Genomic DNA, 17,595 nt, shown 5'->3' with positions numbered 1-17,595 from the left:
CTACCAGATTCTATTAGAAGTAAGGCAAGACTGTTTGCAGATGATACCATAGTATACCTTACAGTCAAGTCCTCATCTGATGCCCAAACACTACAAAAAGATTTGTACGCCCTTGAAAAGTGGGAACAGGACTGGTCAATGGAATTCAATCCAGACAAGTGTGAGGTGCTGAGAATTACTCGCAAACGAAACCCTGTCATGTTTCCTTACACCCTGCATGACAAGGAACTGAAATCTACCGATACCGCTAAATACTTAGGTGTTACACTAACTAAAGACTTAAACTGGTCTGAACATATTAATACTATAAGGCACATAACAGATGTTTGAGCTAAATCACTGACACGCAATGGAGGCAAAGTGCGCAATGGAAACATTCTATTAGGAGTGATAACTTGAATTAAAAAAAAATACTCCCAGCTACAGATTTTTTGTTTAAAATAGTTTTACTTAATTCATTATCGGTAAATAATATTGCAATAAAATGATAGATATATCATAATTATAACTTTAATGAATTTTAATAACCCCTTTATCTAAAATAAGTTGCCGACTGATTAAGGTGTATAATTGAATTATCAGGATTATCACATCTATGCTAACTGATTAAATCACGCATCTGGTAAGTACTTCACGCTATTTTAATTGGTTACATCAAGAAAGAGCGCACGTGTTTATTGATCTAATTATCGCTGTATATTGCCTTTTAATGTATAAAAGAGTAATTAAGTCAGTTTTGAGATTAAATATCCTAATGCTACGATTTTTTCAAGATGTATTATCGCCTTTCTTAGATATACAAGTACAAATTATTCTGAAAAAATGTTAGCACATTATAAATAAAGTGTCATAGGTTTAATGAGCAGTGTGTAAATATTATATCATTTTTTTTGTTTATATGTACCATACTATTATTGTTAGACATATCATTTATATTTCTTATCTTATCTGTATAATTGGATGAATAATTAGAAAACACGCACAGTTATCTGTTTAAAATTGTTTGAAAGATGTTATTTACTCTCGGTAAATGCTGTTGCAATAAAATAGTAGATGTATCATAATTATAATTATATCTATCATTAATAATAACCCTCATATAACTGCCGACTTAAAAAAATCAATCAATTCTATTGTAAAATCGTTGTATAGGAACGATTATTATTGTGTAAACTTGTTTGAAATAATGGAATTGTCGTGAAAAATCTTTAAAAAAAAATAGGCACATAACAAATATTTGTGCTAAATCACTGACACGCAATGGAGGCAAAGTGCGCAATGGAAACATTCTATTAGGAACGATAACTTGATTAAAAAAAAAATACTCCCAGCTACAGTTTTCTGTTTACTGATTCATGTGGGGTTACATCAAGAAAGAGCGCACGTGTTTATTGATCTAATTATCGCTGTATAATGCCTTTTAATGTATAAAAGAGTAATTAAGTAAGCTTTGAGATTAAATATCCTAATGCTACGAATGTTCCAAGTTGTATTATCGCCTTTCTTAGATATACAAGTACAAATTATTCTGAAAAATGTTAACACATTATAAATAAAGGGTCATAGGTTTACTGAGCAGTGTGTAAATATTATATATTTTTTGTTTATATGTACCATACTATTGTTATTAAACATATCATTTTATATTTCTTATCTTATCTGTATAAAGATGTATTAAGATTTACATGTTTTTGCCATTTTTTTCTTTTAAATATGATTCTTCCTTTTTACAATTGATATTAAACTAGTAGACATTTATAATAGCATGCTTTTATAGTGAGTTTCAAATTCACGTGTTTGTATGTTTAACATATAATTTATAACCTTTTTGGGAAAATTGTTTAGAGAAATAAAACTATTAACGTAGTATTGTATAATACCATAGGTGAAATAAAGTTATCTGTATGTCTGTCTGTCTGTCTATCTATATTTTTTTCAAAATGTTAAATTATGGGTTCGAATCTTTCTAGAATCAAATGTTTGTGTATATTGTTCTAACGTAATTTATTTGTTTAAGTTCAGTTGTTTGTTGTTTTGAACTTTGTCTGTACTTCAGGAAATATTGATATAGAAAAATTATTTTATGATTGTTATTAAGTTTAAAAAAGACTTAGAGCCGCGCATATATGACATATATTATATGTTTAAAAATGTATGAAATCTAAATGTTTTTACTATGTTTTCATCGCATTGTTTGTTTTAAATATATTATTTCTGTTTAAGAAAAAAATGAAATTAAACTGCATTTACGATTTACAGCGTGTTGTAAATGATTACTTTCAAATCTATTAAATTCATGTTTGTATATTTTTAACATCATATATATATCGTTCAAATACGTTTAAACTTAGTATAAATATATAAAAAATAACATGTAAAAATATATAATTATTTGATGTTTGTGTTTCCTTTTAGTTATTATTATTTAATTACCCTTACAATGATATTTCCTTTAAATAAATAATCATTCCTAAAAAAAATTGACTCAATTGCGCACTTTACTTCCATTTCGCACCATTGCGCACTTTATCTCCATTGCGCACTATAGGCGTACCCAATTTCAAGTATTTTCTAAAGGTCTTCAAAACAATTAGACGTGAAAAAGTTCTATTTGACGTTCAACATTCAATATTCTGACATTCTACATTTTTACTATCAAAGCCTTTTTCAGCATGGAAAATATAAAATATCAACTAAAATGAACTTATAAGGTGATATGAGTTATAATTCTAATCTAATGATAATATAAACTTATTTGCCCTTATAAAATCACTAGTCTTAAAAAAATTCACTTGTCTATATCTTATTATTCATGCATTTTTAATGTTTTGGAACAATAATACATGAAGCCTTCTGTGCAAAATTAAATAGTTATGGCACTTTAAGCACTATGTCTAAATTCAAAACACCACTGAGAATTAAACCTGCACTTTTATTTCTTTTGTTGGAAAGAAGACTCCCCAGGTGAATTTTACATGACAAACAGTATCAAGAAAGATGTTATTTAGCTGTTAGAACTGTAAAAACAAAATGTATATAGCTAAAAGAATAAAAGTTCAAGCAATAGAAAATTTACTGTTTGATTCTCATCCCTGTCAACCAGTATTTAAAACCGGTCCCTGGCTCAAATACTTTTATTGATCAAAATTCTGTTATCCAAAATTGAATGTCCGGGTATTGTTACACTTTCGTAGATTTGCCTAAATCTCCAGTTAAAAGGATGTGTTTGACAAATTGTTATGATGCAAAGACAGTTTAACAGCATTTGATAGTAAGTGATATTAAAATTTACCATGACATTTCCTCTTATCAAAATAATTTAAGAGAAATGTTTTTTAATGGTTGACTCGGCGACCATCTACTTTCGATTTCAAAAAGTTACAGAAAAAGGTAAAGCCAGTATAATTTCTACTCTAAATTTGATTGAATTTAATTAGATATCTAATGTCTGGATTTTAATTTCAATTGTGACACATTAATCAACACCTGGCTTTGTTAAATCGTGTAATAAACAATAATCAGCACGGGTAGAATAAGGTGCGAAAATATCTGAAAGCTGTTGTTTACAGACTTGTCAGTAGTGATACAGTATCAGATAGGAGCAAAGAAGTGGATTATTTCCTAATTTTTGTGTTTTTTTTTTTTTTGTTGTTTATGTTGTTTTGTTGTTGTTTTTTTAATTGGGAGATTGAGACTTCTGATCGGGGTGATCGGGTTTTACAACCAGAATCGGGAGAAACCCGATCGGATCGGGAGAGTTGGGATATATTTTTTTTTTAAAAACTGGATGTCACAAAATGAACAGAATAATATAATAACATCATCCATTCATACATATATATTGATGAAAATCGGTATGTTATTTCTAACATGGATATAAAATAAAAAGTTTCAGACTATTTAATTGAAATAAAAAGTGAAGAAAAAAACATTTATTTGCAATGTGCAGGCTAGAACTTGAGCAATAAAAACGCAATAAATGCAAAATCTATGGTTGACTTATGCTATTGTACAGTGAATGCACTGATTGTTTGTCCGCAAATTGAGTCCAGTGCTGTTTTTAGATAGCAGACCTAATATCGGTGATGTCACAGATCCTTACATACGGGAGTGTGCTATTAATAGAATAATTTGAGTCAGATTGTTTTATATAAATTTGTGACAGGCAATCTAACCATCAAAACTTCGAAAGACTAAAATAATACAGGATAAATCACAGTCATGTATTTTGGTAATTTGAGTGTTTGACGCGAGTGTAGATATTGCCCATAAGAAAAATAACTCAATATTTCCTAGGATTGCATCGAAATCATGCAGTCTGACTACTCGACTCCTATATGATATAACTAGTAATCTATATAACTAATTTGACATTTAGTGTGACCCTGAAAAAAGATATTAGGATGACGAAAATGTTCAGCGTAGAATTACCAAGATACTGCCAGAATTTTACAACATTCTTTATGAAGACATTAAAAGAATTTAGATTATTCACTGTCTAGTTGTACATATGTATATATAACCGGGGTCCATTTTTCTCAGGGAATTAGCTACTAACATGTGGTAGAGTTCTTATATGTTTTTATTCCATTTTAAATAATTTCTCTCTTCAATAAATCCAATAGCACACTCCCGTGTTCTATAAATAGAACATAAAGCAGGTATACCATAATGCAATGCGCGAATTGCGGACAAGAAAGCGTTTTCTATATGTTATGAATCATTTACAATCCGAGTAAACTTCGAAATGAATTAAAAAAAGTAACATGCCACCTGTATAAAATTGTGGCACTTGTTAACAGAGTAAATAAAGGAGATGAAAAAATATCTAATTAACCTTTAGCATGCTAGATAAATTGTCGTCTGTTGGAAATGTCGTCTGCTAAAATTGTAAAGTTCATTCAATTTGCTCCAAAATTGGAAGAAATATTGTCAGAGTAGCAAACAGCTTGGAACCTGCAAAATGATTTAGCATTAAATGTTTTAACCGCAAGTGCTCTTCGGCGTGCCGAATTCGCAAAATATTGTAATGAAAAATTTTAGTAGTATTATTGCAGAATATGGGGTAATGTGCATGCAACATACTTTTTAACAGTACCTTCCCTTAGCTCAGATCTCCGCAAATAATGCGGAATTCCGCAATTCCTCCGCAGGACTATTTCCGCAAGTCATGCGTAAACAAGAGCTGTCTCCATAGGATCACACGCCCCCGATGGCACTTTGAATGAATAGTTATGGCCGATGTTAGAGTTTAGGACCTTTGACCTACGGAGCTGGGTCTTGCGCGCGACACGTCGTCTTACTGTGTCACACATTCATGCGTAGTTATTTTAAAATCCATGCATGAATGACAAAGATATGGACCGGACACGCCCATCAATGCACTATCATGAAAAATGACCTTAAACATCTAAGTGTGACCTTGACCTTTGAGCTACGGACCTGGGTCTTGCGCACGACACATCGTCTTACCGTGGTACACATTCACGCCAAATTATTTGAAAATCCATCCATGGATGACAAAGATATGGACCGGACACGCCCATCAATGCACTATCCTTTAAAGTCTAAGTGTGACCTTGACCTTTGAGCTACGGACCTGGGTCTTGCGCTTGACACGTCGTCTTACTGTGGTACACATTCATGCCAAGTTATTTGAAAATCCATCCATGGATGACAAAGATATGGACCGGACACGCCCATCAATGCACTATCCTTTAAAGTCTAAGTGTGACCTTGACCTTTGAGCTACGGACCTGGGTCTTGCGCGCGACACGTTGTCCTACTGTGGTACACATTCATGCCAAGTTATTTGAAAATCCATCCATCGATGACAAAGATATGGACCGGACACGCCCATCAATGCACTATCCTTTAATGTCTAAGTGTGACCTTGACCTTTGAGCTACGGACCTGGGTCTTGCGCGCGACACCTTGTCTTACTGTGGTACACATTCATGCCAAGTTATTTGAAAATCCATCCATCAATGACAAAGATATGGACCGGACACGAAAATTGCGGACAGACTGACAGACCGACAGACTGACAGACCGACGGACCGACAGACCAACAGACAGACAGATGGTTCAAAAACTATATGCCTCCCTTCGGGGGCATAAAAATGCGGAGTATTGAGCCGCGGAAATCCGCAACAAAACTAGAATGCAGAAAAAAATGCGGAAATTGGGAGAGAATCAGGTATTGGAAAAAGTTCCGCGATCAATGCGGATCGAGTATTGAGCCGAGGAAATCCGCAGCAATTAACCAGAATGCGGAGAATCTGCGTAATGCGATTGCGGAGTATTATCCGCATTTTATGCGTAAATTTCCCAGTTTCTTTGCCTCGATTTTCCAGGGAGTGTTTTGAATCGTCTTGTTAAAACAATATGTCTATATATTTGTATATTTCCTACATTCGTTCCAATATATTTCTTTAATTAGATATTTTTTCATCTCCTTTATTTCACGGCTACTAAACGCTAGCGCCACCACCAAATTGTGGTGATAAGGAAAAGAGCTATCGACATTTCCGTGGTGCAGCTATCGCCCGTTTGAAAATGTAAACACGTGAGTAAAATTTATATTTTATTTTATATTTTTATTGATAGAACTGTTTTCAAAAATCGGAGAATGTAGTTCCGTGTAACAACACTTTAACTAGCGGTTGGCTGTGATTTCATTAAAATAATATGCAAATTGTGGTGTCAGGAGCTTTTCTCCCGAATCTGACAGTGGCACATTTTCATATCGGCCAGTATTCGAACACCATTCCGATTAATGGACACACTGTAAGAACATACCTGCGCATGCAAATGGTGTAGAAATGATAAATAACTATATAGGCACACACCATGAATAATAGAATCTCGGGTTAGAAGAAATATTCCAGAATTTTTAAAAGTGGTGGCGCTATAACTCTAGTGATGGCGCTATACAGTAGTGGTGGCGCTGTTACGGCATTCAGTAATACGAACTGCTGACGCATCCGGAACAAAACAAACACCAACATTCTCTAACTGATAATATTCCTGCAAGGAATGATATTATTAAGGTATTGGACCCCTAATAGTAATATTTAAAAATGGCATTTGCTTGGTATATTCTTAAAGTTGGCCATGTTTCGCACCGTGTTGCAAATTTTAAACAACTTTTACCGTGCCGTCTTTTGTAAATTTTGCATAATTTATGGAATTTCTTCAAGCTCAAGTAAAGACAAATTTCAATGTGATGGCCACTATCTAAAACGTTTGCTGAGAATTCATTATAGCATTACTTTTGATAAAACATCAAACTATTGTTAAACAATTATAAAACACAAAATAAACACAAAATAAACGGTAAATATCATTTTTTCTAGGGTGCCTCAAGTAAACAGATTTAATGAGACAGAATTCAAACTACAGCATTGAAAAATTAAGGTCGAATCCTGTGGGTCTGTTTTGAATTTTGCTCACTTCATTTAAAAATAACCTTGGGGCAGAAGTAAAACCTACCTGCATTTCTTCCACAAGATGTAATCTAAAGAATGAAGGCAAATTAGAGAACTTTTACCGCATGTCACTCGGTGTTTTTTTAAAGATGTCTTACTCTACCCATCCTGATTCAGGGGTTAATACACTTTGAACAGCTAGAAATCACTTTTAAAATGAAAATTTTCCACTTTTGTACAATACATCTATAATAAGTCTTGAAAGAAGTAAAAACTTACAAGAAAAAAGGAAAATATGGGGAAAAAAATTTGGTCCCATTTGGGGCTCGAACCTATGCCCGCCTGAAAATTGCAGTTAAGGTAGGTTTATGGTAGTATTTGAATACTCTTTAGAAAGGAGGTACTCTATTATGTGTCCAATACATTAAAGAAAGAAAGAAAAATACGATCATAGTTTATTTACCTTTATGAAACATTCTCTATCCAAGAAAAAAAGAACAAAATACTCACAGACCCGTGTGACTCTTGTAGTCAAAGTAAATTTCCTTTGTTTAAAATGTTAATGTAGAATTATTTCTAACCTTTAAATATTCTACCTAAATACAAACGTAAGTGAACTTTAAATTCAGGTCATGAAAAATAGTAGCAATACTTTTATTTCAAACAAAGATCTGTGTAGAATTTATTTGTTATATTAAGATTCTGAAAGTTATTTGCCTTTGTATCTTTACGTCGTTTGCATGCATTGTAAACAAAAGACCCTACTTTCACAATTCTTTCTGAAAAGTACAGTACATTTTCAATTCCAATTGATTAAGTATGATTAATCAATACAGCTTAGATGCACAATCTGAATCCATGTACATGTAGATTATTTTGCGATCATGTACAGGTTACTACATGTATTTTGCTGAGTAACGTAATTTGGGTGTAGTGTGGGATAGGTTGATAACATCAATTATTGTAGAAATTTCCGTGGCTTGCAGTCAGACATTTTCATATTTTAAAATTTAATATATCAGCCACTAATCATATACAACAGCGCCACCACTACTGTATAGCGCCACCACTTGTGTGATAGCGCCACCATTTTCAAAAATAGTCGTGTTTTAACTTTTTACTGTGTTTTTCGTAATTCTTTGGTGTATGGGAATACGTGTTATTCAGTTCTACACGATTTGCATGCGCAGGTATGTTTTTACAGTGTGTCTTATCATCGGAATGGTGTTCGAATACTAGCCGATATGAAAATATGCCACTGTCAAATTCGGGAGAAAAGCTCCTGACACCACAATTTGCATAATATTTTAATGAAATTACAGCCAACCTGTAGTAAAAGTGTTGTTACACGGAACTACATTCTCCGATTTTCGAAAAAAAAATTATCAATAAAAATATAAGATAAAATATAAATTTTACTTACATGTTTACAAGTAGAAACGGGCGATAGCTGCACCACGGAAATGTCAATAGCTCTTTTCCTTATCACCACAATTTGGTGGTGGCGCTAGCGTTTAGTAGCCGTGTATTTACTCTGTTAACAAGTGCGACAATTTTATACAAGTGGCATGTTACTTTTTTTAATTCGTTTCGAAGTTTACTCAGATTGTAAATGATCCATAATATATAGAAAACGCTCCCTTGTCCGCAATTCGCGCATTGCATTATGGTATACCTGCTTTATGTTCTATTTATAGAACACGGGAGTATGCTATTGGATTTATTGAAGAGAGAAATTATTTAAAATGGAATAAAAACATATAAGAACTCTACCACATGTTAGTAGCTAATTCCCTGAGAAAAATGGACCCCGGTTATATATACATATGTACAACTAGACAGTGAATAATCTTAATTCTTTTAATGTCTTCATAAAGAATGTTGTAAAATTCTGGCAGTATCTTGGTAATTCTACGCTGAACATTTTCGTCATCCTAATATCTTTACTCAGGGTCATACTAAATGTCAAATTAGTTATATAGATTACTAGTTATATCATATAGGAGTCGAGTAGTCAGACTGATTTCGATGCAAGCCTAGGAAATATCGAGTTATTTTTCTTATGGGCAATATCAACACTCGTGTCAAACACTCAAATTACCAAAATACATGACTGTGATTTATCCTGTATTATTTTAGTCTTTCGAAGTTTTGATGGTTAGATTGCCTGTCACAAATTTATACAAAACAATCTGACTGTCAAATTATTCTATTAATACTCAGCCCGTCCCTAGATTTGCCACTATAATGCCACCCTTTTCAATGGTGGAGTATTTAGACAATTTTCTACCAAAATGCCACCTAAAATGCCACCAAAATGGTGAAGAAATGAACAGGACAGTGGCAAACAGGTTTGCCACTAAATTTCACCTTTTTCCACTTGTGTACACCTTTAGGTGGCAATAAGTGGAGTATTTAGACAGTTTTACACCATTATGCCACCATTATGGTGGAAAATTTGTTTGCCACTTAATTCCACCAATAGCCACCTTCATGCAGTAAGTGGAGTATTTAGACAAACTACCACTAAAATGCCACCATTATGTTTTAGAATCTATTTTCCACTAAACGCCACTTATTTCCACAAATCGCCACCTAACAGGTGGCAATAAGTGGACAAAATTTCACCAAAACACTACAAATAGCTGGCAATAGGTGGAAAATACGTGGCAACTATTGGAAATCGGCTGCACCTGAATCTGAAAAAAATCAGTAGTAGGCAAAAATCTAATTATATTAATATATTTTTTTATTTTTATGCAAAAATCAACGACCCTTCACAAGAAATCACAAAAGATCTGAACACAAGGTTCAGGATGTTGTCAATGCAGTCTTATTTTTTTCATATTCCAGGATGGCTTAAGTAGATGGCGAATGACTCTCCAAATTTCACTCCTTTGGATGTAAGGCCATTTTTCCAGCACACAATCTGTAAAAGCAAACCATACATCTATTAACAGATATATTTTTCTAACATTCTGAATGATTTTGCAGAAGATAGTAAATTTCCTCTAGGAGATATGAAATCAAAAGGCTGAACTAACTTACTGACAAAACAACAAATTCAACAAACTTAATCTATGTCAAATAATATGCCACATCTTTATTAAAACTGTGAAAAGGTTTCATAAAAATCTACACTGTAGGAAAATTTCATTCACTCAAAAGTTTACATTGTTTTGTGTGAATTATATGCATCTTGAATCAATAAAAGTGCAATAACACTGCAAGAACTTGAGAACTGATGAAAGATGTGGAAGCACGTACCATTTCTCTGCTTACACTTGTGTCAAATTTCATGAATATCTATCAATGGATTACTTATAATGTAGGAATTTATTGATTGAAAAACAATTTAAGGGCAATAACTCTGGTTACTGAAGTGATCCTGACAGAAACTGCACATGCAAATGCTGTCCTGTAGTGATCTACATTTTTGTAAAGTTTCATGAAAATCCATCAATAGATGCAGGAAAAATCCCGATTTTTACCAAATCAACATGATCAAAGGGAAATACTTCTTTTACTAGGTAAATAATTGAGCAGTGTTAAAGAGCTTGTAATAATTACATGAGGTTTAGTGATCCTATTGACAAACCTACTATAATATTTTTCCAGTTACAAGCATTTTCAATTAATCTGACGGACAGATGAAACAGAAAGGACAACACCAAAAATAATATCCCTCTGCCTTTGGCAAAAGATAATAATAGCAATTGGGCTTTTTATCATATTTATAATTAATATTTGTCATATAATATGCCAAGAAATTCTATTAATTGATGTATTTCTTTAAAAATTAAGAGCTATTTAAACATTAGCTTTTATAAAAACATAAAATATTTACCTGATTCAGAATTATCTTGATGTTTCTTTTATGCAGTAATAAGCTGTATGCTGCTCAGGTATATACAGTCAGGCAGGCAGATCATATATCAAAGTTGCACTTTTTTCATAGAAGGTTCCTGGTATGAACAGTTTAAAGAAGATATTGTATACTAAGTGCTTATCAATAATGTAAATAATTACAAAATGATACAATTTTACAAGCAGTGTTGTAAACATGATTGAGCTATATTCCAGAAAATATATCTGGGATTTATCTATCTGCCAAACTTCCTAAGACATAAAAGATTTGTTGATTTTAATTTCAAGCAGTTTTGTAAATGTTGTTTCAAATTCAAGTAGATCTATTTGTTAAAAGTAAGTAAGTAAGACAATGTTTAAGATAGTAATAATTTAAAAAATAAAGTTTATAAACAATATAATATTGTTACCTCTCATGATGTGTTTCCATTTTCTCCCTGACTGACTCATCAAATGCCAGATTTCAAATTTTGGTATTACTACACAGATAAATTGATCCCACACATACACTTTTTTGGTCAGCCATAGGTGTCAAATAGATCTACTTAAGTTGAAAAGCTATTGTAAAAACATCCTTTTTATATACACTTCTCTTTTTCAATTAATGAAGAGAAAAGGCAAGAACTATTTCTTTGCATATGACCTGATGTTTCCCTGCATATATAAATCTTAACTGACACAAATTCCACCTGGGGCTGTTTCTATACATTAGTGTGGGAGCTTGTAACTTGATCTATCATTAATCTTATCTTTAACCAACTTTCACTCATGCAGAAATAATACACAGCAGACAAATTCAAAAATGTTCTTTTCAGATTCAGCCAGTATAGCCAGTTTCCACTAGTTGCCACCTATTTTCCACCTTTTTCTGTCTTTCAGAATTGTTGAATGAAAAAGTGACTTATTAATATTTACATTGAATATAATACAAAGATACAATAAATAACTAGAGCTATCACAAAAGGTGATGAATGTACCCCCCCCCCCCCCCCACCCATGCACTGACATAGTACATTGCAATTTGACACACACAAGATTGCATAATTATGTTCACTGTATGTATATAGACTGTATGTATACAATTTAGTAACAAAAAACAAAGTCCCATAACTATGCAGAATATTTATCTAAAAGAACGTAACATGCACCATGCACAACTAGGGTTGGTACTGATCACTTGTGTGAAGTTTCATTAAATTGTGTGTAAGGGTTGGGAAGATTAGTCGCGCACAAGACTGCATATGTAGACTGTATGTACATAGTATGTTAACAAGAAATAAAGTCCCATAACTCTGCAATTTTTGTCGTTGAAAGAACCTAACATGCCCCATGCACAACTACTGTTGTTACTGATCACTTGTGTGAAGTTTCATTAAATTGTGTCAAGGGGATGAGGAGAGATGGTGTGCACAAGATTGTGTCTATGTATATAGTATAGTAACAAAAAACAAAGTCCCATAACTATGCAATTTTTTTTCTGAAAGAACCTAACATGCCCCATGCACAACTACTGTTGTTACTGATGACTTGTGTGAAGTTTCATTAAATTGTGTCAAGTGGATGAGGAGAGATGGTGCGCACAAGATTGTGTCTATGTATATATAACAGTAACAAAAAACAAAGTCCCATAACTCTGCAAGTTTCTTTTCTGAAAGAACCTAATATGCCCCATGCACAACTACTGTTGTTACTGATCACTTGTGTGAAGTTTCATTAAATTGTGTCAAGGGGATGAGGAGAGATGGTGCGCACAAGATTGTGTCTACGGACAGGCGGACAGACAGACGGACAGACAGACAACCTGAAACCAGTATACCCCCCTCTTACAACTTTGTTGTCGGGGTGGGGGGGGGGGGGGTACAATAAATAATCTGTCTCACAAAATAATCAATATTCAGAGTTTCTGTATACCACTGGAGTCAGCTTAGACTTATTTTCATTTTAACGAAAATCCTTTGAAGAAGGAGCCTGGGTATACTGTTTTGCAGATGTCAGTCAGTCCATCTGTCAGTCTGTCAGTCGTTGGGTATATAGAACAATGTTCAGTAGGTCAAAGGTCAAGGTCACAGTGAGCTGGAACAGTTAAGCTGTTTACGGATGTTAATTTGAGAACTCTTAGACCTAGGATCATGAAACTAGGAGGTTGATCATTACCAGCAGACGACCCCTATTGATTTTGAGGTCAGTTGGTCAAAGGTCTAGGTCACATTGACCCAGAACACTAGAACTTCTTTTTTGCCCAATAACTAGAAAATGCTTTGGTCTAACATCACATTTGATAGAGAAGTCACTTAAAACTGGTAAATGACCCATAATTATTGATCGGAAGTCAGTACATCAAACGTCCAGTGCACAGTGACCAAATGATTTCTGTTTCTTGTACAGTTATTGAATGCATCAAGGAAGTGGGGCGGCATTTTATGTTCTAAGAGCTGTTGTCAATGTGGAGTTTTAGCAAAGTCAGGGTCCTTGTTAGTTAGGCCTGAAGTTTGAAGTTTAGTGTCCATTACACCTTGATTCCAACCTGAGTCAATGTGAAGATTTTTATACTGGGTAATCCAATGTCTTACAGTTCACTTTTAAATCAAACATCACAAAAATTTCTAAGTTTTTTTTCCACCTATTCACCACCAAGAAAATTTTCTAAGTCCCTATTTTCCACTAAACACCACTCAATTTCCACCATGAAAAAAAAACTATGTTCTACTTTCCACCAATTTCCACCTTTTTGCCACCATAAAGAAAAACTATGTTCAAGTTTACACCTAATGCCACCAAAATAAGGTGGCTTTTGGTGGCAAATTTACCACTTGTGTGGAAAAAGAGTTGAATTACAACAAACGCCAACTAATGCCACCTATTTCCACCTATTGCCACCCTTTTTTTCATGGAAATAAGTGGCAAAGAGTGGCATTAGGTGGCAAATCTAGGGACGGGAGCACACTCCCGTATGTAAGGATCTGTGACGTCACCGATGTTAGGTCTGCTATCTAAAAATAGCACTGGACTCAATTTGCGGACAAACAATCAGTGCATTCACTGTACAATAGCATAAGTCAACCATAGATTCTGCATTTATTTTGTTATAATTGTTCAAGTTCTAGCCTGCACATTGCAAATAAATGTTTTTTTCTTTACTTTTTATTTCAATTAAATAGTCTGAAACTTTTTATTTTATATCCATGTTAGAAATAACATACCGATTTTCATCAATATATATGTATGAATGGATGATGGTATTATATTATTCTGTTCATTTTGTGACAAAGACCGCTAAGGAGGCACTATGGTCCACTAAGGACTATTAAAGATGCACTATGGACAAATTAGGGGCAATTACGATAATAATTATTGAAAGCAGTGCCAACAGATTATATAACGTTAATTTTCAAGTTTAAATTTTAATTATAAGATAGCATGGTTAAATTTTTAAAAAAGATATGAGTAAATTATTTCAGGCAGTTTTCTTTATACCATCAAGTGAAAAGAAATATCTAAATATATTGATTCTAAAATATATGTCTTCGAATATAGAAGCATATATGATAAATTTGTACAGAAATAAATATCAATAATTAATCTGTCATAAATAATTCCCTTTCTAAGAAATGAATATATTTTGCAGATTTCTTGATTGCATCCATTCAAGCTGTCTGTTTGATAAAATCTTTCAGTTATTTTAAATTGTTGCTCTGTTGTATTGTAAAAATTGTTACAAACAACTATTGAGTGGAAAATGATATTTAATTAGTCCTTTGTAGGTACACTTATGGTTTTTGCATATTTTTTTCCTTCTCAAAGTAAGTAATTGCAATTGCAATTATTAGACTAATAAATTACTTTATCTATGTGCTTAAGTGTTAATCACACCTTGGATGTTTAAATTGTCTGTACAAGATATTTGCAGTTATATAGGTAGGTGACTTTACTCATTTGGCAAGATTTTGTATTTTGTATATAATATTAAAATTTCCACCAAAATTTATCATCTTTTATGATATACATGTTCGGGATTACTACTGTTTAAAATCTGTCATTATGCCTGCAAGACCAGGTAAAAAAACCTGTGTACAGACTCAGAGATGTATGTTATGCTGCTTAAAGATGCAAAAATAATATAACAGAAAATAAAAAATATATATAAAATAATATAACATAACAGAATATTCTAGTATGACCGTTCAATAAAATATTATCTGATTTTACTAGAATAATGTTATGCTGCTTAATGACGCAAAAAAAAATAATATAACAGAATATTCTAGAACGTCCATTGTATGAATAATTACTAATTTGATATTATTAGATTTTACTGAAAATGTTTTGTTTATTAACGATGCAAAAAATATATATAACAGAATATTCTAGTATGTCCGTTGTTTAAAGAATTACAAATTAAATGTTAAAGTCTAAGTAAATTTAACAATCTGCTTGATAAGCAGTAAAGGATTATTGAATCTGTCACATATTTCCTTGACATGAAATTGAAATTTAGTTTATTTAATTTAAACCCATTATAGTTAACATATGATATTTTAAAATAATCTCGAAATAATATTGACAATTTGAAAAGCTTCTCCCTTATTTGTATAAAATATTAATTATGAATTATTTGAACACAAAAGTTTTTCCCCACATGTCAACTTTGATTAAGTTAGATGCATGTTTAAACTTTGCTACTGTATAATCAAGTAGCAGTATAGCACTGCCCTTTAATATCTTGTTTATCACACATTAATCAGGCTGGTTAAGTGGGCACACTTTTTGATTATACAGATTTGTATGATAATGATAATCTTGTTTATTATACATTAATCAGGCTAAATAAGTGGGCATATTATATAATGGTTTTACTTTTCTGTAAATATATATCTGATTTCTTGAAATGACATAAAATACAGTATATGAATTTGTTAAGGTACAAAATTTAAATAAGGTTAAGCAAAATTTTCAATGACTTTAATGATTAGTATGTTTGTAGAACTTTTGATAAGCAATGCAATTGTGTGTTTAATATTCTATAAATATATATCTGATTTCTTGAAATGACATATAATATAGTATATGAATTTGTTAAACTAAGGTACAAAATTAAAATAAGGTTTTAAAATCAAAATTTTCAATGACTTTTAGTGATTAGTATGTTTGTACATAGAACTTTTGATAAGTAATGCAATTGTGTGTTTTATTGTTCTGTAAAAATATATATAATATATGATTTATTGATATGACATAATATTATGATATAGTACGGATTTCTTAAAAAATCAATAAGTAAGGTTAATTAAAATTTCCGTTGACTTAATTGATTAGTATGTATGTATATAGAACTTTTGATAAGACATATAGTATATGATTTGTTAAGGTACATTATATCAATATATTATAATTATTATATCGATAAATAAGGTTAAATAAGATTTCATGATTTTAGATTGAAGACAATAAAGTTACTAATTTTTGATTGTGTTGTTATGTGATACAGACAAAATGCATATTTATTCATGAGACATTTATAACTTAAGCACTTTGTTAGCTGGCCATGCTATCTTATAATTAAAATTTAAACTTGAAAATTAAAGTAATACAATCTATTGGCACTGCTTTCAATAATTATTATCGTAATTGCCCCTAATTTGTCCATAGTGCATCTTTAATAGTCTTTAGTGGCCCATAGTGCCTCCTTAGCGGTCTTTGCTAGGAAAACTGCCTGAAATAATTTACTCATATCTTTTTTATTTTAACATTTATTTCTTAGATTTTTCTTAAGGGCCCTTATTGTACCCTAAGTCACCCCTTAGTGGTCCTTAGTGCTCACTTAGAGGTCCTTAGTGGTCCTTTGTACCTCCTTAGTGGTCCTTAGCGGTCCTTAGTGGTCCTTAGTGGTATGTTGCAGGACCCTGAGGCTGAAAGTGAAACTGTCAGCTGACTGTGGAACAGCGAAATTTTGACTACCAGTACCCATACCTGCCATATCTCCCGCCAGGAGACTTTTTTTCCCGTATTTTCAGTATATCTCCCGGTCTCCCGCAAGGACATAAAAACCTCCCGTAAAAAAATAAATTCATAAAAAAAGTCCTCTGTCGAAAAATCATATCTTGGACCCAATGTAGTCCTAAATATAAGACCTGACATAACTCATATCACTTTATAAGTTCATTTTAGTTGATATTTTATATTTTCCATGTTGAAAAAGGCTTTGATAGTAAAAATGTAAAATGTCAGAATATTGAATGCTGAACGTCAAATAGAACTTTTTCACGTCTAATTGTTTTGAAGACCTTTAGAAAATACTTGA

The sequence above is a fragment of the Mercenaria mercenaria genome, chromosome 7 (assembly GCF_021730395.1).
Source record: "Mercenaria mercenaria strain notata chromosome 7, MADL_Memer_1, whole genome shotgun sequence".
NCBI lineage: Eukaryota > Metazoa > Mollusca > Bivalvia > Venerida > Veneridae > Mercenaria > Mercenaria mercenaria.
Note: the sequence above shows the minus strand (reverse complement) of the source record.